Source organism: Trachemys scripta, chromosome 7, assembly GCF_013100865.1.
Source record: "Trachemys scripta elegans isolate TJP31775 chromosome 7, CAS_Tse_1.0, whole genome shotgun sequence".
NCBI classification, from domain to species: domain Eukaryota; kingdom Metazoa; phylum Chordata; order Testudines; family Emydidae; genus Trachemys; species Trachemys scripta.
In genome coordinates this window covers 14765967-14776753 of record NC_048304.1, presented here as the reverse complement: position 1 = coordinate 14776753, position 10787 = coordinate 14765967, and the positions used below count along the sequence as shown (strand labels likewise).

At 39.5% G+C, this 10787-nt stretch overlaps 1 long non-coding RNA gene across 1 annotated transcript in view; it reads left to right on the top strand.

Annotated features, from left to right (window-relative positions):
- Positions 1-8641, top strand: part of LOC117880496 — an 80412-nt gene extending 71771 nt beyond the window's left edge. Inside the window, exon 3 of the long non-coding RNA XR_004646544.1 lies at positions 8422-8641. This is a non-coding gene — a long non-coding RNA (uncharacterized LOC117880496). The remainder of the gene's footprint in view (positions 1-8421) is intronic.
- Positions 8642-10787: the final 2146 nt, after the last annotated feature.

Here is a 10787-nt window from a genome sequence, read left to right as displayed (position 1 = left end):
GAGGGTATATCTACCTGAGATGGAATTTACACCTGTAGCTCCAGTGTAGATAAAGCTTTAGTGTAAGACTGTAAACACAGGTAGATATAACAAATAGGCAGGGGGAACACAAGGAAACAACATGGTGAGCATGATAGGCAGAGGTCACAGCACACCAGCTTCCTAAGCATTGCGAGGTTTCTTGTGGGCAACACCGCAGAAGAGAAAGCTAAAGATGGATTTAAAGAAGGACAATGAGATGGCTCTATGGATGTTGTTGGAGAGCTCCAGGTGAGAACTTGAAGATGCTTTCTGGAAAACTAAATTAGAAGCACTCTCTTCCTACTGGAGGAGTGGAATTTGATTTTTTCTTCTTATTCAGGATTCCATCAGACTCTCTTTTTAACAAACTGCAGTTCAGGCAGACTTTCTGGCAGCTCTCCAAAATCCAAAGCATTAATCTAATACAGTGCTGCAGTATTGACCATTTGAGATCAAGGCGGCCTGGCTCTGGCAGGTTTCCCGTTCAGCCTATCGGAATGATAATTCTCGAGGATGTCAGTAGGCACCTTTTAATGATTTTTCTAAGCTTAATTTGTTTCCTGTTGTGCTTTCCTGAACCACCATGACTGTATTTCACCTACAATTGTCTATAAATTAATAATGCTGTTTTCTTTAGTACAAGTATGTCAATGAACTAATTATTCAAAACAAAATGTAATTCAGTATATTTTTCTGGGCAAAATATATATTCCACAGGCTTGCCAGAAATATGATCTCCCAGTTTGATTGGCTGAATAGAGCTGATGGATGTTGCTGTCAGTGTCCATTGCCAATTTGGATGTTAAACCTTACAGAAACCTGACACCGTAGTGGAGCGATACATAATAATTATACTTGATGCCTGGACTTGGGTTTCAATGTTGGCATCTTAAACTTTTGATAAATGTGTGGGTAGACCATTTCTTGAAAATGTGTAAATGAAGTTTTAGACTATCCTGGATGTTTCCATTCCAATTCTCCCTTCCCCTTCTAATAGGCAGAACTTCTGAGTTAATTTGTGCTCATTCTGGCCAACCATGGATTCCCCTGTGCAAGTTATTCCTGCCAGGGAGCACAGTCATCTGAGTGCATGAGTGTGCATAGGGGCTGACAGTATATTGAAGAAGGGTCCATAACAAACATACACACCACTCATTTTGGCCCCTTAACTTTTGTTCTGAAATGCCTTCTTGATAGTGTGGAACAGCCCTGAAAGGCCTGAAAAATGTTAGCTGCATGGGCTCTGGTTTTGGTAGCAATTAAATTAAGAGTTACCTGGCCTTGTGAAGTTTTCAATGTGACTTTACTTTACTTTACTTCATTGTGCTGATAGATTAGGGCAGGATTTTTGGCCTGCCAGGTGGAAGCTCATCATAGTCTCATGATTACACTTGTATTTTGTATTATAATACAAAGAAAAGTTGAAGCACAGAGCATCAAGTAATTGCAGGATCTCCAATGCATTTTGATTTGAGACATTAAAATCCAGTTGGATCTGGACCCGTCTCTGCCAAACATCCTTGTGGTTAAGGGGTTCTGGAGTCTCCAGGAATTAAAGATTAATCTTTAATGAAATATTATGTCATGTGATGAAATCGCTGAGAATTCGTCCAACAAAAGTTGGCAACCCTAGTGGCGAAAGGTTGTCCAGTTTTGAAATGTTCCATGTGGCTTGTGTACAGTGGATTATATTTGAATCCCGGTCTTAGATTTGGTCCTGGTTCTTCTTATAGTCCTTGAGGAGTCCTTCCTCTCTAGAAATGATATATAATTTTTAGGATTTGTGAGTTCCTCTGCCATTTCAATACAAAAGGCTTGATTTTTCTCATGTGTCTGGTTTAATGCTGGCATAAGTCAACTTGATTTTCGAGTCTCAACAATCTTAGAAAAACAACAAGGAGTCTGGTGGCACCTTAAAGACTAACAGATTTATTTGGGCATAAGCTTTCCTGGGTAAAAACCTCACTTCTTTGGATGCATCCGAAGAAGTGAAGTTTTTACCCATGAAAGCTTATGCCCAAATAAATCTGTTAATTTTTAAGGTGCCACCAGACTCCTTGTTGTTTTTGTAGATACAGACTAACACGGCTACCCCCTGATACTTAACAATCTTAGAGAAGAACTGGGCCCTATGCATTCTCTTAGGGTTTGCATTTTTTCCCCCTTAGGTTGTTGTCTCACCGAATTAAGAAATTAGCACCATACATGAATAAATCTCATTCTGTCATCTAATAAATAATACGCAGGATAAACCTGAAGTTTCTCAAAAGAGAAGGGAGAGGTGAAATGATGTAAATATCTCAGTTGTAGTTAAATTTGTCCATGATTTATCACCACCATTATTCAAACAAAACTTCAGCCTAAAAAGGAAACAAATAGGGAGATAATTCTATATTAGTCACAAGACAAGAATAAAATACCTCTTCCCCCCCACGTTACATTTAAAAAGGACACTTCCAAGACATGTCTGCACTGCTTTTTTAGCATGCTAGCTTGAACCCCACTACCACAAGTCTGTCTACCTGAGCTGGGAGGTTTACTCCCAGCTGCAGTGTCAACATGCTCTTAGGTACCACCATAATAGTAATAAGACTAGTCCAGACTAGACCATGATCTGTCAAGTCTTCCCTTCCTCTCTGGAGGCAGTGGGTCTAAATTGCTTTTAATGATATTTTCTTTGTCTCTCTCCTCCCTCCTCTCCTACTGCTCTTAGAATAGTAGAAATGTTGGGCTGAAGGGCAACTTGATAGATCATCTAGTCCAGTCCCCTGTGCTGAGGCAAGGCCCTGTATAGTTAGACCATCCCTGACAGGTGTTTGTCTCACCTGTTCTTAAAAACCTCCAGTGATAAAGATTCCACAGCCTCCCTTGGAATTCTGTTCAGGAGCTTAACTACCCTTTCAGTTAGAAACCTTTTTTCCTAATGTCTAACTGAAATCTTCCTTCCTGCAGATTAAGCCCATTACTTATCCTACCTTCAGTGGACCTGGAGGATAATTGATCACTGTCCTCTTTATAACAGCCTTTAACATATTTGAAGAGTGTTGTCAGTTTTGTTTTTTCTCAGGACTAAACATGCTCATTTTTTTTTAACCTTTCCTTATAGGTCAGGTTTTCTAAACCTTTTATTGTTTTTGTTGTTCTCCTGTGGAATCTCTCCAATTTGTTCACATCTTTCTTATAATGGGGCAGTCAGAATTGGACACAGCATGCCAGCTGAGGCCTTGCCAGTGCCTAGTAGAGAGGGACAGTTACCTCCTGTGTTTTACATAGGACACTCCTGTTAATATACCCAGAATGATATTCGCCTTTTTTTCAACTTCATCACATTATTGACTCAAATTCAATTTGTGGCCAACTCTATAACCCCCAGGTCCTTTTCAGCAGTACGACAGCCGAGCAAGTTATTCCTCATTTTGTAGCTGTGCATTTGATTTTTCCTTTCTAAGTGAAGGACTTTGCACTTGTCTTGTTGAATTCAGACTAATTCTCCAGTTTGTCAAGATCATCCTGAATTCTCATCCTGTCCTCCAAAGTGCTTTTTCTCTCTCCCTTGTTGCCTTCTTCTTTCCTCTTTCTCTATTTTTAATTGCAGCTTGGGGAAAGAAAGACAAAGAAATGAATTTAACACTTCATTCTGAAAGCTGTAAGCTCTGTGATCATTCTGATACCCTCTTGTGATGAGTTACTGAGTCTAGGCCCTGGTGCCAAAACAGCCCATTTTCTCATTCTCATGAGCTCCGCCCTTGAGGTTCACAGTTGCATAGCCTCTGAGAAACCTAGGCTTTGATGGAGGTCTGCATTATGACTAGAGCTGTACCAATAATTTGGTTTGGTGACTGAACTGAAAAATTGCTTTTTTTTTTTAAAAAAAAAAGGGCAGGAAGGAAGTTAATTGTAGGTTGACCTGAAATGAAAATTGTTCAAATTTAGTGGCAAAATACAAATCAAAATCCTTTTGTTTCAGGTAAAATGACTCAAAATTAAACATGGTTTTGTTTTTGAGAATTTTTTTTACCTTTTTAAAAATAAAATGGAAGTAGCATTCTAAATGAAAAGTAATTCCGGATTGACATTCAAACATGTTTAAAAATGTCAACTCTTTCAGAAATGTGTGTGTTTTTTCTTTTCTTTTTTTCAGCCGAAATTATTTTCTTTTTATTTTAGTCGACCTGAATATGGGAAGAAAGCATTGTACAAAAATATTTGCCCAGATCTAGTTGTGACAGAAGATTGGTTTGTCTGAAGTATCTCGAGTTAATTTCAGGGGGGACCTTGAAGCTTAACACCAAAACCTTGAATCTGACCCATTTTTCTATGGGAAGCAAGTACAGTAAGTGGAGCACCAGGTGATATGCTATCAGAAGCTGCTGTTGTTGTGGGTTTAAATGTACTGGGCTCAGCTCTTCTATAGCTGCCTGACTTTCTGTTACTACGTGCATGATGATAAATGACACAGCCAATGCCAAAACTGCTTCTACACTTGAAATGCAGCAAGAGTCTATTTTATTGGTGATATTTTCTGCCATTTCAAGTGTTCTCGGTTATTAAAATGTTACACATGCCTGGTTTTGCATTTATATTAAGACTCCAATTAACTGGTAAAAAATCTTCTCTGTGCAATGTACAATTTTGTCATAGTCTTTTTTTCTACGCATGAATGAGTATACATATTGTAGGTTTCATCCTGTAAAAAAATCTCTCAAAAGAGAGTCAGTATATGCATTAGGTTTAACGTGCCCAAACATGAATACAACTAGAAATCCCAACTCTCCATGTATAAAAATGTTTAGAATAAGTTTTTGGACTTTATTGACGCACAGGACGGAAGAATGTGCCTTGGGCTCAGAAGTGCTGAATAGCTCAAAGGAGTAATGGCTCCTTAGTTACTCATCTGATACTTATAGTTTTACAGCTTATTATTGTAACCCCTGTTTTTAGCCCTTGCTGAGTACTTTATGGACACTTGTAAGGTGTGTAGAGTAGAGGACAGAGGTGAACAAAAAATTGCAACTACTTTAGTTCGTGACTTGGCTTCTCTTTCTGTTTGCAGAATATCCATGAACAAAGCATGAGCTCTTCGAATTCGTCCATTACTGGATTTTATTCAATGAAAATCTTTTAAAATTATTTTGCTCTGGATTGTTTGGAATTTGAGCTGTGTTGCTTAGTAGTGATTGATCAGACAAGCCACATGGTATCATTTCTATTCCCTGACCGAGTGAATGTGCAAGTGTAACCCACTGGTGATTGTGTTAAGGATTCCCCTCCATGCCTGATCTGCAAAGAAAATTATTGTTACCGCTAGAGAGCCATGATTCTTCAGCTCACACTGAAGCAGCTTTTGCTTTTAGCTCTGGAGTTGTCTGGTCCAGCTCCCAGTTGCTGGCCAAGGTGGTGGATGTCACACACATGCTTGTGGCAAACAAATATTTGTGTGGAAATTTTGGCTTTTACAAATTATGGTACATGGGTATAAATCCTCCCTTCCCATAGAAAACTACATGGGAAGGTAAAAGGAGGCAGCTGGAGGAGTTTTGTTGGTTTCTGCTTTGATCCAACCCGGAAATCACAGAGGGTTTCCACAGGGACGAGGGAATATGTATTGAAGCCTTGTTTCTCCATTCTCTCTGTTTTCCATTCCTTTGCTCTGCTCTGTGCCATGCAGTGGAGGGACCATCTTGCATACGGTCAACAACTGAAACATACACTGCTATTTGTACAAAGTGTTGCAATATTAGGAGCTTCCATGTTTGTTACATTCACACAAGGTTCCAAATAGTTGGCTCCAAACAGAGAGGCAACTCATTGTGTGCACTATTCTCTTCTTCCTGAAATACAATATTTGTGCTATTTTTCTTACCTTATCAAACATTCAGTCCTCCTTAAATGCAAAACAACCTTTACACATAGCAAGACAGTCTATAAGGCATCCAATAATTGTACAGTTAGAAGTTAAATTTACAATCCATGCTAATCAGTTGTATTAGCAGTTACTGTGAACCCCCTCTCTCCCTATTTATGGGCTGTTTGCTCAATGTGACCATGATATTGGCTTTCTCACCTGTTTAGAATTTTGGAATATTCCAATAGGGGGTGCATTGAATTCTTTTATTAGCCTTTCTTCAGTGGACACCAGATTTTGCATCTTGTGTTTTGCAACTGAGTGTGAGTTTGGAGGAGGCTTTGTGGTCTCTAATTCTTCTCAAGTCAATAAATGGACCAGTCTAGCTGGCAGCTTTCATTAAGGAAGCACAAAGGCTAGGAGTGTTGCAGATCAAGATTGAGAGCCATGGCTACAGTTGTGTGAGGAAGCATACGAAGTGCCTAAACCTTTTCCCATTAAAAAAAACAACATAGTAGCTTACTATCCAATTTGCACTTTTCAAGAAGAATATCGCACTAAAGGGATATTTCCTATGACAGCCAGGAAAATTATTTTCCACTGAGAATGCCCATTGCAGGGAATGATGGAGGCAATTGGATTTATTGGCACCACAGAATTTTATTAAATAAATGTTAATTTGGAGAAGGGTCTGGATGTTCCAATCTGGAAGTGAAGAAGGGAGAAATGACTGAAAACCATAGACCAGTATTATCCAAAAGTACAGTGAAACCCCGCTATACCGCGATGTTTGGGGTCCAAAAAATTACATCGTGCTAAATGCGGGGTCGTGGTATAGCGGGGTTTCAAGCCCGTCAGTGGTCCCCAAGGCAGTGCATTGATGTGCACCGCCTAGTGCCCCTAGTGCCCAGCAGGGGAGAGAAGCCGTGGCCCTGTGCCTGCCTGGGACAGAGAGCTCCAGGGCTGCGGGCGCCGGTGCTCTGTTCCCGGCAGGCACGGGGCCGCGGCTTCTCTCCCCTGCCTGGAACTAGGCGGGGGCACATCCATGTCCCGGCAGGTGTCATGGCGTTGGGGACCACTGGTACATACTGTATTACTGTATGTCTTAAACTGGGGCCAAATTGTGATAGTGTTATATGCGATTTCGCGTTATGGCGGGGGGCCTTATTGTGGGGTGTGACTGTATTATTGGCCCCTATGTTACATTTAAGTCCATAGGCGTTTTGGCAAAGACTTCAGTATTAGCCTGTTACCTATGTGCAGCAACTTATTTCATGTTGTTGACAGTCCAACTCATTCTCCAAGGTCCCAACCTTGGGATCATGAATGTTCTGAATTGGGATATGCATTTTACCAACACCGTCTTTCCTCCTCTTCCTTTTACATCAAGTGTGAATCTATAATTTATAGGAGCACCAATTGCTATCTCTGCAAATTGCCTGCCTCCTGATTGTGGTGTATTCCACTATGCTGTAGGACTGTAATAAAAACCCAGCCCCAGTTTAAATTGCAGTACTGGACCAACACATTTTACCTCTACATTCAGTCATGCTTCCGCTCCCTATTGTGTACATGCTTCAGTTGCATTAAAGCACTTGACTTCATGTCCAGAGGGCTGAAAATACTGTATGCAGTGTAGTTGTAGCCATGTCAGCCCCAGGATATTAGTGAGACAAGGTGGGTCAGGTAATATCTTTTATTGGACCAACTTCTGTTGGTGAAAGAGACAACCTTTTGAGCCACACAGAGCTCTCCTTCGGATTGTTTTCCCAGACCTGAAGAAGAGCTCTGTGTGGCTTGAAAACTTGTCTCTCTCACCAACAGAGGTTGGTCTAATAAAGATATTACCTCACCCACTTTGTTTCTAGTCTCCAGTACAGCAGCCAGAATTAGATGCCTTTGCAAACCAGTTGCTATGAAGAATGCATACCCATCCATTCTCTGGGGCTCAGGGAAATGCTTTCAGCACAGTCTAGGTATCAAAGTCTGATGGCTCTTGTCCAAAGTTCAAGGGCAATTAGTTTCTGCCTGAGTAATTTAGCTGGTGAAAATCTCTGTTTGAACTCACGCCATCTGACTATTTCTAGGTTTTGGGAATGAGTATTGATCTTAGAGCTCTCTCCTCCCCTCTAGTGCAAATTATTAAATTGACAGTTATTATCTACCATGCAGTAAATTATAATTCAATTATTTCCACAACCAACTTAAAAAAAATTCTAGTCTGATGACTCTTCTATCATTTAAAAAATGAAACAATTGCAAGCAGGGAGATGAGGATGCTGCTTAGGGAGATGGAATAGCAGAACCATTTGTCAAGGTAATTAACTGTACAGGGGCCACCTACGTTTGTTATTAGTAATTATTTGGCAGTTTATAACTTTCTTGGGTTTCCAAGATTAGAAATTTCATCACTGTTCTAGCTCTCTGTATGGCATGAAGATATACTGTAGTACAGCAGAGACCTGGGTGAGCCTGGATCTATTCAATTTGCAGAAATTTGCTTGATATTTCTCAGAACAAGTTCCTCCTTTGCTTCTCTTGTTTTCCTTTTCCAGGATTGGCAAATTCCTTCAACACAAGTTTGTGAATCTGTGCCCACAGAATGAAGCCATCGATCACCTTTTAGAAGGTAATCAACTTTTGCAGGAGAACTTGGAGAAAGATGACTTGAAAAATAAGGCGGGAAAGAGCATTCTAAAAGAGCTTGTGTGATACATGAAGAGAGAGGGGACTCGCTCCCTTTGATGGACACCCAGCCAGCCAGTTAGCTGTAAAATCCCCCTTGGTCTGTTCTCCGATTGCTTTATCTGTAAACTGTTAACATGCCCACAGGTAAAAGAAAAGGAGTGGGCACCAAAAGAGCCAATGGGAAGGTAGAACTTTTTAAAATTGGGAAAGAAACTTTCCCTTGGTCTGTTGTTCTCCGGAGAAGGAGACAGAGCAGCAATGTTGTGTAAGGCTTGAACCAGGTATGAAAATTCATCAGATCATACCTAGAATTACTTATTTGGAACCCCCCAAATATGTAAGTAAATTAGGAATGTTTAGCTAGACGTGATCAGGTCTATCTTCTTTATTTTGGCTTATGGATCTCCTCTGTGCTAATCCCAGATGTTTTTGTTTGCTTGTAACCTTTAAGCTGAACCCCCAAGAAAGCTAGTTTGGGTGCTTAATTTTTGGAAGTGTTTCTTTTAAGAGCTAGCAAAAAGCCTAAGTTCCGGATGTAATTTTTTCCTTTTTGTTTTTAATAAAATTTACCTTTTTTAGGAACAGGATTGGATTTTTGTCCTAAGGGGTTTGTGCATGTTGTTTGGTTAGCTGGTAGCCACAGCTAATTTCCTTTGTTTTCTTTCTCCGCTCTTCCCCGGAGGGGGGTGGGGTGAAAGGGCTTGAGAATACCCCACAGGGAGGAATTCCCAAGTGCTCCTTCCTGGGTTCCAAGGTTTTTTGTTTTTGTTTTTTTGTGTTTGGGTGGTGGCAGTTTTTACCAATCCAAGGTCAGAGAAAAGTTGTAACTTGGGAGTGTAATACAAGCCTGAAGAGTCAAGTATTAATTTTTAAAATCCTTGCGGGACCCCACCTTCTGCACTCAGAGTGACAGAGTGGGTATTCAGCCTTGACAGCTTGTATCTCAATTTTTTGAACTCTTGGGAGTGGTGACAGACACAGATAATGGCCTAAATCTTGTCAATATTTTCAAATGTGCCAATATTCTGTATAACATCATTTTACACATGACAGTTTATGCCTACACTTCATGGGCATGGACACTGACAGTATGCTGGAACAATTGTTGAAAGCACTATTTTCTTATGTCTGGAGGACTATGGTCAAATCTAGTTAGTCCACAAATTAAGCAAGTTTTGTGGCCTCAACATGAACCCGGGAGAATATTTCTCCATATCTCAGAAATGGCATTGTTTGCCAAAATTTATGATCTCTGATTGGTGTATGATCTTGACTGAAATAGTATTTTGCAGGTCAAAGTTCAAAAGCATTAACAGAACATCACATGCACTTGAATAATATTTATTTATTTATTTATTTAAACATCTATTTTATGGTAGTGCCTAAAGTCTACAAAACAGGTTGGACTCCATAATGCTTATATCTGGCTATCGCCAGAACTATTTTCTTGGTTTATAAGTGCATAAAATTCACCAGTTGTTGACCAATACGTAAAAAACAGAATCCCTGAATCACTTTTAAAAATTCTCTTGTGTCCATAAGTGATCAAAATACCTTTGTAATATGTTTGCTTATGTTTGATTTTTACATGACAAATATGTCAAGTACTCTCACAATTTATATTTCTGAGGATCAAGACTTTTTTTTGCTTTTTCTTCAGAATTATGTAATAATAATGGTGCCCATTGTGATGTACTGTATCTCAATTTTTGACTATCTTTCTAATTATTTTAGGAAACATACCACTACAGTAGATGAAAATGTTCTGAATTTATTATATGGTTAAATGTTGTAAGTGGCACAATGAAACTTTGACTCCCTTCTGCTGGGGGTTTATTGATCATTTGTCTCCAACGGATGTTAGTTGCTAATTGCTAACATAGATTTCAGTAAAGTGAGATACTGTCTGTAATGTGTCAGTTTGAGTGAAGGCTCATTTCTGTTCCCTACATTTTTGTGATTAAAATTGATGTGTTTTTTAGTTTACTGAAAATCGTTTTGGATTTAAGATATTAAAGCTTGCATGAGTTAATATTTATACATTATAGCTCCTTAAAAACAACAATCAAATAAAACATCCTATAATTTGGATGTAGTTAAAGGGAGAATGCCCTTTAACCTATCCCTCCCCCCAAAAACCCTCAGGAGTATTTTAGTTGTAAAATTCCAACAGCAGATTTTTTTTTGTCAACAAATCCGGACACTTGACGATAGTGGGAGGTATTGGGTCTAT